General features: G+C 41.3%; 1 long non-coding RNA gene across 2 annotated transcripts in view; it reads right to left on the bottom strand.

Moving 5' to 3' along the window:
* Positions 1-487: 487 nt before the first annotated feature.
* LOC128644039 (uncharacterized) overlaps positions 488-16,279 on the bottom strand; it is a 33,563-nt gene continuing 17,771 nt past the window's right edge. For both annotated transcript variants that reach the window (XR_008399913.1, XR_008399914.1), the window contains 3 exons: positions 15,213-15,343; positions 7,967-8,054; positions 488-694 (listed from right to left, as the gene is read on the bottom strand). This is a non-coding gene — a long non-coding RNA (uncharacterized LOC128644039). The remainder of the gene's footprint in view (positions 695-7,966; positions 8,055-15,212; positions 15,344-16,279) is intronic.

Raw genomic sequence — 16,279 nt, 5'->3', positions numbered from 1 at the left:
CCTTAAGCTGGCCGGTGATGTGTGTCCTGAATCTGTCCAAGCTGGAGACAAGGAGGAAAGCCATCAATGACTTATGATAGCAAACAACCTACCCTTATTACAAAGGGGTGACTTTTTGTATATGTACAATTTAGTTACCCTCTATGGCTTATTGGATAATAGGGCTCTAAAAACCTGCTACTCCTTATCAATAACCACCCTGTTGCCTAAGGTTGCTGGTGATCCAGATTACAGCAATTCAACCTACTAAAAAAAGTCTGTTGTCCTCTATCAATTGTGGGTGCCTCATGACCCTCCAAATGCTCATGTTCCACCTCAAGCATGAGCCTCTGCCTTCATCCAAGTCCCCAATGAGTTAGATGTCATGTATCACCAGAATCTAGTAATGCAAATACTGATGTTCCTCGAGAGCAAGAGGTTTATAACTAGAACGTAAACATTTCATATTGTAAAGAGCCAAAAATAAAAAAAATAAAACACACCCATGTAAGAGAAGTCAAAGCTTTATTGACACACAGCAACACAACACTTAAAATAGCAGCCAGAGGTCATAAATCCAAATTACATCCATGTTTATCGTTCAAGGTAGTCGAAGAAAAATGCTGCACTTCTGCCATAACCTTTTATCCCTGTGCGCACCATGTGTGTATAGAAGTTCAATTGTTCATCTTTAAAGAGACAGCGATGAGAGAACCTGCAATAAATAAAAAAATTAAAATGAGCACATGGGACAAACATTCATGCCAAACAGAAGTTTCCATCCTACAATACAATCATCTGACCAATAACATAGCTAAAAGGCCATTATAATCTAAAAATATGTTGTAATTTGAAAAGGGACAGTCAAGTACAAAATAAACATTCATGATTCAAATAGAGCATGTAATTTTAAACTTATTCCAATTTACTTTTATCACCAATTTCTTTGTTCTCTTGGTATTCTTAGTTGAAAGCTAAACCTAGGTAGGTTCATAAGCTAATTTTTAGACCTTGAAGGCCACCTCTAATCTGAATGCATTTTGACAGTTTTTCACCACTAGAGGGCATTAGTTCATGTGTCATGTAAATAACATTGAGCTCACACACGTGAAGTTACCTAGGAGTGAGCAATGATTGGCTAAAATGCAAGTCTGTCAAAAACTGAAATAAGGGGGCAGTTTGCAGAGCTAATCAGAGGTAAAACGTGTATTTTATAACGGTTGGTTATGCAAACTGGGGAATGGGCAATAAAAGGGATTATCTACTTTTGAAAAAAAAAATCTGGTGCGACCGTCACTTTACGACTAGCGACCCAGCACCTTAGGGGTAAACTTACAGTGAAGTACCGCTTGGGACTCTTAGAACACTGCTGGCTCAGAATGAAAGCTGCTACTGATCCTATCAAAAGCTCTCGTTACACAGCTGGGGTCGGGCAACTAGCGCTTCCTGATGAGCAGCAGTTTCTGCCCAAGACCTGCAGTGCTCTTCAGTACTTCTAACCCCTTTGGACTGATATTCATTTTATTGCATAATTTATAATAAAAACAGAATTTATGTTTACCTGATAAATTTCTTTCTCCAACGGTGTGTCCGGTCCACGGCGTCATCCTTACTTGTGGGATATTCTCTTCCCCAACAGGAAATGGCAAAGAGCCCAGCAAAGCTGGTCACATGATCCCTCCTAGGCTCCGCCTACCCCAGTCATTCGACCGACGTTAAGGAGGAATATTTGCATAGGAGAAACCATATGGTACCGTGGTGACTGTAGTTAAAGAAAATAAAATATCAGACCTGATTAAAAAAACCAGGGCGGGCCGTGGACCGGACACACCGTTGGAGAAAGAAATTTATCAGGTAAACATAAATTCTGTTTTCTCCAACATAGGTGTGTCCGGTCCACGGCGTCATCCTTACTTGTGGGAACCAATACCAAAGCTTTAGGACACGGATGAAGGGAGGGAGCAAATCAGGTCACCTAAATGGAAGGCACCACGGCTTGCAAAACCTTTCTCCCAAAAATAGCCTCAGAAGAAGCAAAAGTATCAAACTTGTAAAATTTGGTAAAAGTGTGCAGTGAAGACCAAGTCGCTGCCCTACATATCTGATCAACAGAAGCCTCGTTCTTGAAGGCCCATGTGGAAGCCACAGCCCTAGTGGAATGAGCTGTGATTCTTTCGGGAGGCTGCCGTCCGGCAGTCTCGTAAGCCAATCTGATGATGCTTTTAATCCAAAAAGAGAGAGAGGTAGAAGTTGCTTTTTGACCTCTCCTTTTACCTGAATAAACAACAAACAAGGAAGATGTTTGTCTAAAATCCTTTGTAGCATCTAAATAGAATTTTAGAGCGCGAACAACATCCAAATTGTGCAACAAACGTTCCTTCTTTGAAGCTGGTTTTGGACACAGAGAAGGTACGATAATCTCCTGGTTAATGTTTTTGTTAGAAACAACTTTTGGAAGAAAACCAGGTTTAGTACGTAAAACCACCTTATCTGCATGGAACACCAGATAAGGAGGAGAACACTGCAGAGCAGATAATTCTGAGACTCTTCTAGCAGAAGAAATCGCAACTAAAAACAAAACTTTCCAAGATAATAACTTAATATCAACGGAATGTAAGGGTTCAAACGGAACCCCCTGAAGAACTGAAAGAACTAAATTGAGACTCCAAGGAGGAGTCAAAGGTTTGTAAACAGGCTTGATTCTAACCAGAGCCTGAACAAAGGCTTGAACATCTGGCACAGCTGCCAGCTTTTTGTGAAGTAATACCGACAAGGCAGAAATCTGTCCCTTCAGGGAACTTGCAGATAATCCTTTTTCCAATCCTTCTTGAAGGAAGGATAGAATCCTAGGAATCTTAACCTTGTCCCAAGGGAATCCTTTAGATTCACACCAACAGATATATTTTTTCCAAATTTTGTGGTAAATCTTTCTAGTCACAGGCTTTCTGGCCTGAACAAGAGTATCGATCACAGAATCTGAGAATCCTCGCTTCGATAAAATCAAGCGTTCAATCTCCAAGCAGTCAGCTGGAGTGAAACCAGATTCGGATGTTCGAACGGACCCTGAACAAGAAGGTCTCGTCTCAAAGGTAGCTTCCAAGGTGGAGCCGATGACATATTCACCAGATCTGCATACCAAGTCCTGCGTGGCCACGCAGGAGCTATCAAGATCACCGACGCCCTCTCCTGCTTGATCCTGGCTATCAGCCTGGGGATGAGAGGAAATGGCGGGAACACATAAGCTAGTTTGAAGGTCCAAGGTGCTACTAGTGCATCCACTAGAGCCGCCTTGGGATCCCTGGATCTGGCCCCGTAGCAAGGAACTTTGAAGTTCTGACGAGAGGCCATCAGATCCATGTCTGGAATGCCCCACAGGTGAGTGACTTGGGCAAAGATTTCCGGATGGAGTTCCCACTCCCCCGGATGCAATGTCTGACGACTCAGAAAATCCGCTTCCCAATTTTCCACTCCTGGGATGTGGATAGCAGACAGGTGGCAGGAGTGAGACTCCGCCCAAAGAATAATTTTGGTTACTTCTTCCATCGCTAGGGAACTCCTTGTTCCCCCCTGATGGTTGATGTACGCAACAGTCGTCATGTTGTCTGATTGAAACCGTATGAACCTGGTCCTCGCAAGCTGGGGCCAGGCCTGGAGCGCATTGAATATCGCTCTCAGTTCCAGAATATTTATCGGTAGAAGAGATTCTTCCCGAGACCAAAGACCCTGAGCTTTCAGGGATCCCCAGACCGCGCCCCAGCCTATCAGACTGGCGTCGGTCGTGACAATGACCCACTCTGGTCTGTGGAACATCATCCCTTGAGACAGATTGTCCAGGGACAGCCACCAACGGAGTGAGTCTCTGGTCCTCTGATTTACTTGTATCTTCGGAGACAAGTCTGTATAGTCCCCATTCCACTGACTGAGCATGCACAGTTGTAATGGTCTTAGATGAATGCGCGCAAAATGAACTATGTCCATCGCCGCCACCATCAACCCGATCACTTCCATGCACTGAGCTATGGAAGGAAGAGGAACGGAATGACGTATCCGACAAGAGTCCAGAAGCTTTGTTTTTCTGGCCTCTGTTAGAAAGATCCTCATTTCTAAGGAGTCTATAATTGTTCCCAAGAAGGGAACCCTTGTTGACGGGGATAGAGAACTCTTTTCCACGTTCACTTTCCAGCCGTGAGATCTGAGAAAGGCCAGGACAATGTCCGTGTGAGCCTTTGCTTGAGGAAGGGACGACGCTTGAATCAGAATGTCGTCCAGGTAAGGTACTACTGCAATGCCCCTTGGTCTTAGCACCGCTAGAAGGGACCCTAGTACCTTTGTGAAAATCCTTGGAGCAGTGGCTAATCCGAAAGGAAGCGCCACGAACTGGTAATGTTTGTCCAGGAATGCAAACCTTAGGAACCGATGATGTTCCTTGTGGATAGGAATATGTAGATACGCATCCTTTAAATCCACCGTGGTCATAAATTGACCTTCCTGGATGGAAGGAAGGATAGTTCGAATGGTTTCCATCTTGAACGATGGGACCTTGAGAAATTTGTTTAAGATCTTGAGATCTAGGATTGGTCTGAACGTTCCCTCTTTTTTGGGAACTATGAACAGATTGGAGTAGAACCCCATCCCTTGTTCTCTTAATGGAACAGGATGAATTACTCCCATTTTTAACAGGTCTTCTACACAATGTAAGAACGCCTGTCTTTTTATGTGGTCTGAAGACAACTGCGACTTGTGGAACCTCCCCCTTGGGGGAAGTCCCTTGAATTCCAGAAGATAACCCTGGGAGACTATTTCTAGCGCCCAAGGATCCAGAACATCTCTTGCCCAAGCCTGAGCGAAGAGAGAGAGTCTGCCCCCCACCAGATCCGGTCCCGGATCGGGGGCCAATATTTCATGCTGTCTTGGTAGCAGTGGCAGGTTTCTTGGCCTGCTTTCCCTTGTTCCAGCCTTGCATTGGTCTCCAAGCTGGCTTGGCCTGAGAAGTATTACCCTCTTGCTTAGAGGACGTAGCACCTTGGGCTGGTCCGTTTTTACGAAAGGGACGAAAATTAGGTCTATTTTTTGCCTTGAAGGGCCGATCCTGAGGAAGGGCGTGGCCCTTACCCCCAGTGATATCAGAGATAATCTCTTTCAAGTCAGGACCAAACAGCGTTTTCCCCTTGAAAGGAATGTTTAGTAGCTTGTTCTTGGAAGACGCATCAGCCGACCAAGATTTCAACCAAAGCGCTCTGCGCGCCACAATAGCAAACCCAGAGTTCTTAGCCGCTAACTTAGCCAATTGCAAAGAGGCGTCTAGAGTGAAAGAATTAGCCAATTTGAGAGCATTGATTCTGTCCATAATCTCCTCATAAGGAGGAGAGTCACTATCGAGCACCTTAAGCAGTTCATCAAACCAGAAATATGCGGCTGTAGTGACAGGGACAATGCATGAAATGGGTTGTAGAAGGTAACCCTGCTGAACAAACATCTTTTTAAGCAAACCTTCTAATTTTTTATCCATAGGATCTTTGAAAGCACAACTATCCTCTATGGGAATAGTGGTGCGTTTGTTTAAAGTAGAAACCGCTCCCTCGACCTTGGGGACTGACTGCCATAAGTCCTTTCTGGGGTCGACCATAGGAAACAATTTTTTAAATATGGGGGGAGGGACGAAAGGAATACCGGGCCTTTCCCATTCTTTATTAACAATGTCCGCCACCCGCTTGGGTATAGGAAAAGCTTCTGGGAGCCCCGGCACCTCTAAGAACTTGTCCATTTTACATAGTTTCTCTGGGATGACTAAATTTTCACAATCATCCAGAGTGGATAATACCTCCTTAAGCAAAATGCGGAGATGTTCCAATTTAAATTTAAATGTAATCACATCAGATTCAGCCTGCTGAGAAATGTTCCCTAAATCAGTAATTTCTCCCTCAGACAAAACCTCCCTGGCCCCCTCAGATTGGGTTAGGGGCCCTTCAGAGATATTAATATCAGCGTCGTCATGCTCTTCAGTAACTAAAACAGAGCAGCCACGCTTACGCTGACAAGGGTTCATTTTGGCTAAAATGTTTTTGACAGAATTATCCATTACAGCCGTTAATTGTTGCATAGTAAGGAGTATTGGCGCGCTAGATGTACTAGGGGCCTCCTGAGTGGGCAAGACTCGTGTAGACGAAGGAGGGAATGATGCAGTACCATGCTTACTCCCCTCACTTGAGGAATCATCTTGGGCATCATTGTCATTATCACATAAATCACATTTATTTAAATGAATAGGAATTCTGGCTTCCCCACATTCAGAACACAGTCTATCTGGTAGTTCAGACATGTTAAACAGGCATAAACTTGATCAGAAAGTACAAAAAACGTTTTAAAATAAAACCGTTACTGTCACTTTAAATTTTAAACTGAACACACTTTATTACTGCAATTGCGAAAAAACATGAAGGAATTGTTCAAAATTCACCAAATTTTCACCACAGCGTCTTAAAGCCTTGAAAATATTGCACACCAATTTTGGAAGCTTTAACCCTTAAAATAACGGAACCGGAGCCGTTTTAAGCTTTAAACCCCTTTACAGTCCCTGGTATCTGCTTTGCTGAGACCCAACCAAACCCAAAGGGGAATACGATACCAAATGACGCCTTCAGAAGTCTTTTATAAGTATCAGAGCTCCTCTCACATGCGACTGCATGCCATGCCTCTCAAAAACAAGTGCGCAACACCGGCGCGAAAATGAGACTCTGCCTATGCTTTGGGAAAACCCCTAAAGAATAAGGTGTCTAAAACAGTGCCTGCCGATATTATTAAATCAAAATACCCAGAATAAATGATTCCTCAAGGCTAAATAAGTGTTAATATCAATCGATTTAGCCCAAAAAAAGTCTACAGTTTAAATAAGCCCTTGTGAAGCCCTTATTTACAATCGTAATAAACATGGCTTACCGGATCCCATAGGGAAAATGACAGCTTCCAGCATTACATCGTCTTGTTAGAATGTGTCATACCTCAAGCAGCAAGAGACTGCAAACTGTTCCCCCAACTGAAGTTAATTGCTCTCAACAGTCCTGTGTGGAACAGCCATGGATTTTAGTTACGGTTGCTAAAATCATTTTCCTCATACAAACAGAATTCTTCATCTCTTTTCTGTTTCTGAGTAAATAGTACGTACCAGCACTATTTGAAAATAACAAACTCTTGATTGAATAATGAAAAACTACAGTTAAACACTAAAAAACTCTAAGCCATCTCCGTGGAGATGTTGCCTGTACAACGGCAAAGAGAATGACAGGGGTAGGCGGAGCCTAGGAGGGATCATGTGACCAGCTTTGCTGGGCTCTTTGCCATTTCCTGTTGGGGAAGAGAATATCCCACAAGTAAGGATGACGCCGTGGACCGGACACACCTATGTTGGAGAAATCAATTTATATTAAATTGCGCAAGTTGTGCTTTGGCTAGCTCAAAGGGACACAAGTCAAAATTTAACCTTTATGATTCAGATAGAATATGCAATTTTTAACAACTTTCCAATTTACTACCATTAAGATGTGCAGTCTTTTTATATTTACACTTTGAGTCACGAGTAGCAACACAGTAAGTACCATGGGCTGTTTGGATTAACTTGATTGGTTAAATATATTGTAATATAATTTGAATATACCCATTTTATTTGCACTGCCAATTGTACCACAGTCTGCAACATTTTAAGAACCACTGTTCTAGACAACTAAACTTGTATAGGGTCCTCTTTTTAAAAAGGAATTATAAAAATAGGAATGTATATTTTTACATTAGGACAACACATTTTATTTCTCCTTCTAAAAACAGACAAAAATCTGCACTTCCAGTCCAGTGCTTAAACAATATGCTGCATATTAAATAAGTATTAAATAAGTCACTGCTGTGATCAGTCCCATTACAAAGCAAGTGAGCAAATATGCTATTAACCATTCCTGAATGTCAATACACTACCAAACGCAAAACCGTTCATTCTTACCTAGCTTAATGTCACTGGGCTAAAGTCACAAGTTGTGTTCCAATTATTCAATAGTTGCATAAAGGCGTTGGATTAGGTTCTCTGTAATCTGTGGAAAAAACACACACACACTTAGCGTAAGAAACCAGACAACTTGATGCTTTAGGTGCATCAAGTATACAAATGTACAGAGTTGTTGCCTTTCCCATATTAGAAAAAAATAAAATAAAAAAAAAATATAAAAACTTGATTTGAGAAATGTCCTCCGTCTGTTTTGCATGAAAATCTAAACGGTGAAGAATTCTTTTGAAGTGAAAAACAAGAATGAAGTAAAAAGTGATGGTATGGAAACCATTTATCTTTTGGGGACTACCTACCCAACTGCTAAGAATTCACAACACATGCTATCAGCTCATCACATAAGGGAAAATTGTGCCAAAGGCAACTTCCCTAACTACACATGGCCATAGGAACCGATTGCGCTCTGTTTCCAATTCCCATGATCACAGAATGTGGGAACAGCCGCACTCTGCTCCCACAGCCAGTAGACACAGTTGGCAGTCACAGAATGAAATGTTTACCTTCTGACCATGTTGAGAAGACATTTCCCTAACTATATCCCTTAGGCTCAGAGAGATAGCACATGAAGTAAACATTAACAACTGGGTCAGCGCTCAAGCCATAAAAAACAAACAATATTGTATCAGAGGAGCGCACACAAATAAAATATATATGACAGACTGTAAAATGATAGTACAATCAAAAAAGGCAAAACAAATAATCACACAATTGGGGTAAATGGATTAAAGTCAGTTGAGAAATATCTGTGACCAGATGATCTCAATCCAATATTATGAGCAGTCAGCTCTCTGAACAGTGAAAAAAAAAAAAATGTCCTAAAAGACAAAAGTAGAAGAGATGCCTTATTATGCAGTCTCTCTTATACTTGGAAATTCACAAGTATTAAATACACAGGGTACTCACAAGGAAAATGCACACAGTGCAATTCAGACAAGCCAAGGTTTTGGAGCCACTCGGCTGATTCACTTTCTCCACCAAGGAGCATGAACGCGTGTCAATTCCTCACACCTATGAAAGCATAAGCACCGGGCAAAGAAAATGCCCAATTACACAAATTGAAGTATTTTCAGAGGATTTCTTGTAACTGTTCCATCAAGGTCAGTCACATCCTGAAGACCCCACCGGTAAAGAAATTTCTTTGAACCAGTGAAGGTATGAAGAGACAAATAGGAGGGACCATTTACCTTTTAGTCACTACCTACCCAATTGCTAAGAATCCACAACACATGCTATCAGCTCATCACATAAGGGAAAATTGTGCCAAAGGCAACTTCCCTAACTATACATGGCCAAAAGAACCGATTGCACTCTGCTTCCACTTCCTATGACCACAGAATGTGGGAACAGCCGCACTCTGCTCCCACAGCCAGTAGACACAGTTGGCAGTCACAGAATGAAATGTTTACCTTCGGGCCATGTTAAGAAGAGACATTTCCCTAACTATTTCCCTTAAGCTCAGAGAGATAGATAGCACATGAAGTAAACATTAACAACTGGGTCAGCGCTCAAGCCATAAAAAACAAAAAAAAAACAAACAATATTGTACACAATATCGTATCAGAGGTGCACACACAAATAAAATATATGGAACGTAAGACTGTAAAATATGATAGCACAATCAAAAAAGGCAAAACAAATGATCACACAATTGGGGAAAATTGATTAAAAAGTCAGTTGAGAAATATGACCAGATGATCTCAATCCAATATTATGAGCAGTCAGCTCTCTTTGAATGGTGAAAAATACAATGTCCTAAAAGACAAAAGTAGAAGAGACGCCTTATGCAGTCTCTTATACTTGGAGATTCACATGTATTCAACATAAAAAGGGTACTCACAAGGAGAATGCACACAGTGCAATTCAGACAAGCCAAGGATTCGGAGCCGCTCGGCTGATTCACCCTCTCCACCAAGGAGCATGAACGCGTGTCGATTCCTCACACCTATGAAAGCATAAGCACCGGGCAAAGAAAATGCCCAATTACACAAATTGAAGTCTTTTCAGATGATTTCTTGCAACTGTCCATCAAGGTCGGTCACATCCTTAAGACCCCACCGGTAAAGAAATTTCTTTGAACCAGTGACGGTATGGTGAGACAAATAGGAGGGACCATTTACCATTTGGTCACTCCCTACCCAATTGCTAAGAATCCACAACACATGCTATCAGCTCATCACATAAGGGAAAAGTGTGCCAAAGGCAACTTCCATAACTATGCATGGTCAAAAGAACCGATTGCACTCTGCTTCCACTTCCCATGACCACAGAATGTGGGAACAGCCGCACTCTGCTCCCACAGCCAGTAGACACAGTTGGCAGTCACAGAATGAAATGTTTACCTTCGGACCATGTTAAGAAGAGACATTTCCCTAACTATTTCCCTTAAGCTCAGAGAGATAGCACATGAAGTAAACATTAACTGGGTCAGCGCTCAAGCCATAAAAAACAAACAAACAATATTGTACACAATATCGTATCAGGAGCGCACACAAATAAAATATGACAGACTAAAATATGATAGTACAATCAAAAAAGGCAAAAAACAAAAATGATCACACAATTGGGGTAAATTGATTAAAAAGTCAGTTGAGAAATATCTGTGACCAGATGATCTCAATCCAATATTATGAGCAGTCGGGTCTCTGAACAGTGAAAAATAAAAAGGTCCTAAAAGACAAAAGTAGAAGAGACGCCTTATGCAGTCTCTTATACTTGGAGATTCACATGTATTCAATATACAGGGTACACACAAGGAGAACGCACACAGTGCAATTCAGACAAGCCAAGGCTTCTGAGCAGCTCGGCTGATTCATCCTCTCCACCAAGGAGCATGAACGTGTGTCGATTCCTCACACCTATGAAAGCATAAGCACCGGGCAAAGAAAATGCCCATTTACACAAATTGAAGTATTTTCAGATGATTTCTTGTAACTGTTCCATCAAGGTCAGTCACATCTTGAAGACCCCACCGGTAAAGAAATTTCTTTGAACCAGTGACGGTATGAAGAGACAAATAGGAGGGACCATTTACCATTTGGTCACTCCCTACCCAATTGCTAAGAATCCACAACACATGCTATCAGCTCATCATATAAGGGAAAAGTGTGCCAAAGGCAACTTCCCTAACTATGCATGGCCAAAAGAACCGATTGCACTCTGCTTCCACTTCCCATGATCACAGAATGTGGGAACAGCCGCACTCTGCTCCCACAGCCAGTAGACACAGTTGGCAGTCACAGAATGAAATGTTTACCTTCTGACCATGTTGAGAAGACATTTCCCTACCTATTTCCCTTAGGCTCAGAGAGATAGCACATGAAGTAAACATTAACAACTGGGTCAGCGCTCAAGCCATAAAAAACAAATATTGTACACAATTTCGTATCAAAGGTGCGCACACAAATATATGTAACAGACTGTAAAATATGATAGTACAATCAAAAAAAGGCAAAACAAATGATCACACAATTGGGGTAAATTGATTAAAAAGTCAGTAGAGAAATATCTGACTAGATGATCTCAATCCAATATTATGAGCAGTCAGCTCTCTTTGAACAGTGAAAAATACAAACAATGTCCTAAAAGACAAAAAGTAGAAGAGACGCCTTATGCAGTCTCTTATACTTGGAGATTCACATGTATTCAATATAAAAAGGGTACTCACAAGGAGAATGCACACAGTGCAATTCAGACAAGCCAAGGATTCGGAGCCGCTGGGCTGATTCACCCTCTCCACCAAGGAGCATGAACGCATGTCGATTCCTCACACCTATGAAAGCATAAACACCGGGCAAAGAAAATGCCCAGTTACACAAATTGAAGTCTTTTCAGATGATTTCTTGCAACTGTTCCATCAAGGTCGGTCACATCCTGAAGACCCCACCGGTAAAGAAATTTCTTTGAACCAGTGACGGTATGGAGAGACAAATAGGAGGGACCATTTACCTTTTGGTCACTACCTACCCAATTGCTAAGAATCCACAACACATGCTATCAGCTCATCACATAAGGGAAAAGTGTGCCAAAAGCAACTTCCCTAACTATGCATGGCCTAAAGAACCGATTGCACTCTGCTTCCACTTCCCATGACCACAGAATGTGGGAACAGCCGCACTCTGCTCCCACAGCCAGTAGACACAGTTGGCAGTCACAGAATGAAATGTTTACCTTCTGACCATGTTGAGAAGACATTTCCCTAACTATTTCCCTTAAGCTTAGAGAGATAGCACATGATGTAAACATTAACAACTGGGTCAGCGCTCAAGCCATGAAAAACAAACAATATTGTACACAATATCGTATCAGAGGAGCGCACACAAATAAAATATATGAAAGACTGTAAAATATGATAGTACAATCAAAAAAGGCAAAAATAAAAAATGATCACACAATTGGGGTAAATTGATTAAAAAAAGTCAGTTGAGAAATATCTGTGACCAGATGATCTCAATCCAATATTATGAGCAGTCTGCTCTCTGAACAGTGAAAAATAAAAGGTCCTAAAAGACAAAAGTAGAAGAGACGCCTTATGCAGTCTCTTATACTTGGAGATTCACATGTATTCAATATACAGGGTACTCACAAGGAGAACGCACACAGTGCAATTCAGACAAGCCAAGGCTTCTGAGCCGCTCGGCTGATTCATCCTCTCCACCAAGGAGCATGAACGTGTGTCGATTCCTCACACCTATGAAAGCATAAGCACCGGGCAAAGAAAATGCCAGATTACACAAATTGAAGTCTTTTCAGATGATTTCTTGTAACTGTTCCATCAAGGTCAGTCACATCCTGAAGACCCCACCGGTAAAGAAATTTCTTTGAACCAGTGAAGGTATGGAGAGACAAATAGGAGGGACCATTTACCTTTTGGTCACTCCCTACCCAATTGCTAAGAATCCACAACACATGCTATCAGCTCATCACATAAGGGAAAAGTGTGCCAAAAGCAACTTCCCTAACTATGCATGGCCTAAAGAACCGATTGCACTCTGCTTCCACTTCCCATGACCACAGAATGTGGGAACAGCCGCACTCTGCTCCCACAGCCAGTAGACACAGTTGGCAGTCACAGAATTAAATGTTTACCTTCTGACCATGTTGAGAAGACATTTCCCTACCTATTTCCCTTAGGCTCAGAGAGATAGCACATGAAGTAAACATTAACAACTGGGTCAGCGCACAAGCCATAAAAAACAAACAAACAATATTGTACACAATCGTATCAGAGGTGCGCACACAAAATATATGGAACCTAAGACTATAAAATATGATAGTACAATCAAAAAAAGGCAAAACAAATGATCACACAATTGGGGTTAATTGATTAAAAAGTCAGTTGAGAAATATCTGTGACCAGATGATCTCAATCCAATATTATGAGCAGTCAGCTCTCTTTGAACAGTGAAAAATACAAACAATCTCCTAAAAGACAAAAGTAGAAGAGACGCCTTATGCAGTCTCTTATACTTGGAGATTCACATGTATTCAATATACAGGGTACTCACAAGGAGAATGTGCACAGTGCAATTCAGACAAGCCAAGGATTAGGAGCCGCTCGGCTGATTCACCCTCTCCACCAAGGAGCATGAACACGTGTCGATTCCTCACACCTATGAAAGCATAAGCACCGGGCAAAGAAAATGCCAGATTACACAAATTGAAGTCTTGTCAGATGATTTCTTGCAACTGTTCCATCAAGGTCGGTCACATCCTGAAGACCCCACCGGTAAAGGAATTTCTTTGAATCAGTGACGGTATGGAGAAACAAATAGGAGGGACCATTTACCTTTTGGTCACTCCCTACCCAATTGCTAAGAATCCACAACACATGCTATCAGCTCATCACATAAGGGAAAAGTGTGCCAAAGGCAACTTCCCTAACTATGCATGGCCTAAAGAACCGATTGCACTCTGCTTCCACTTCCCATGACCACTGAATGTGGGAACAGCCGCACTCTGCTCCCACAGCCAGTAGACACAGTTGGCAGTCACAGAATGAAATGTTTACCTTCTGACCATGTTGAGAAGACATTTCCCTACCTATTTCCCTTAGGCTCAGAGAGATAGCACATGAAGTAAACATTAACAACTGGGTCAGCGCTCAAGCCATAAAAAACAAATATTGTACACAATATCGTATCAAAGGTGCGCACACAAATATATGTAACAGACTGTAAAATATGATAGTACAATCAAAAAAAGGCAAAACAAATGATCACACAATTGGGGTAAAATGATTAAAAAGTCAGTTGAGAAATATCTGTGACCAGATGATCTCAATCCAATATCATGAGCAGTCTGCTCTCTTCGAATGGTGAAAAATACAAACAATGTCCTAAAAGACAAAAGTAGAAGAGATGCCTTATTATGCAGTCTCTCTTATACTTGGAAATTCACATGTATTCAATATACAGGGTACTCACAAGGAGAACGCACACAGTGCAATTCAGACAAGCCAAGGCTTCGGAGCAGCTTGACTGATTCACCCTCTCCACCAAGGAGCATGAACGCTTGTTGATTCCTCACACCTATGAAAGCATAAGCACTGGGCAAAGAAAATGCCCGATTGCTGCAATTGAAAGAATGTTTGCCACATCCTGAAGATCCCACCAGTAAAGAAATCTCTTTGAACCACAGAAGGTAAGGAGACACAAATTATGACTATGTACCCAAATTGCTAAGAATTCAACACATGCTATCAGCTCATCACATAAGGAAAAGTGTGCCAAAAGCAACTTCCCTAACTATGCATGGCCTAAAGAACCGATTGCACTCTGCTTCCACTTCCCATGACCACAGAATGTGGGAACAGCCGCACTCTGCTCCCACAGCCAGTAGACACAGTTGGCAGTCACAGAATGAAATGTTTACCTTCTGACCATGTTAAGAAGACATTTCCCTAACTATTTCCCATAAGCTCAGAGAGATAGCACATGAAGTAAACATTAACAACTGGGTCAGCGCTCAAGCCATAAAAGGCATGAGCACCAGGCAAAGAAAATGCCTGATAGCTGTAATTGAAAGTCTGTTTGCTGATGCAAACACAAATGTAAGTCTTGCCAGTGGTCTATTGACAACTGGTTGAACAGGAGGTCAGAACAAATAAAATCTAGCAGTCACTGCAAGTTAATAACAATAAAGCATATGACATATAGGAAAGGCAACAGTAGCTCCAGTCTGTCCTTACCTGTAAACAGTCATGGTGCCATTGTAATGAGTGAGAATCATCTAGTGACAGCGTGGAAGCATTTCTTCTGCGTAGAGGTGAAGCGAGCATCTATTCAAAATACGGCATCTCTCCATACACGGTCACATATGCTGAGGAAGAAAAAAAAAAAGAAAGCTTTAATGCTCTCGTAGTGCCATATTTATTTTACTGCAATTAGAAAATACCTCTCAAAGCCACCTTGGTCCCACTAGAAACTAACAACCGTTATATTTTTCACCACCTCTAATTTTATCTGCACAATAGCAAACTAAGCTTCCATAAGTTGTGTCACCTTAAAAACAATTACATTTCAGCAGAGGGTATTAGAATACTTTTTTTTTAGTGTTAAAGTTATAAATTATAAAATGGAGCTCAAAATGTAAAATTTTGAATTAAAGAACCGTGAAAGAATTTTATGGATAAAGTGAAAGTGTTCTCCCCAAGACCTTTTTGATTAGGGCACCAGTCTACTATTTTACTGACCCCAGATAAAATGTAAGACAATATTAAGCTAAAATAGCCAATATTCATTTTTTCCAATGTTTTCTTGCCTAAATTAAAAACTTATACAAAATTGTGCAATTAATGTGCGCTTTGTATTATAACATTTTCTGCCAAAGTATTGCACTGCCCCCACTCAGCAACATCATCCCACCAGGATGGCTACATTTTCTGTGAGTGTTTTAGCCCTGCATCATAAAATAAATAATCTACAGTGCGCTTTACTTCATACACTACTCCCTTTTCTACAGTTTGTATTCCTTTCAAGGGACATATATGTTAATATATTCACAATTATAAGGGAGATTAAAGTGACAAACTTTTCTGGTCCAGTAATTTTAAGAGACTATGCAATTTACTTATATTAACAAAATGTACTGTAAATAAACGTAGAAGTGCAAAAAGAGTTCAAGAGATTAAAGTGAACAATAAAGAGGAAGAACAATAGCCTGATAAATAACCATGTCCCCATCACATTATGGTCCCTTTACACAAATAAATTGGAATGGGTACACATCACAAAATAACACATGAATATTAGAAAG

Source organism: Bombina bombina, unplaced genomic scaffold (assembly GCF_027579735.1).
Source record: "Bombina bombina isolate aBomBom1 unplaced genomic scaffold, aBomBom1.pri scaffold_511, whole genome shotgun sequence".
In the NCBI taxonomy this organism is placed as follows: domain Eukaryota; kingdom Metazoa; phylum Chordata; class Amphibia; order Anura; family Bombinatoridae; genus Bombina; species Bombina bombina.
Note: the sequence above shows the minus strand (reverse complement) of the source record. Positions and strands in the feature narration are given on the sequence as shown.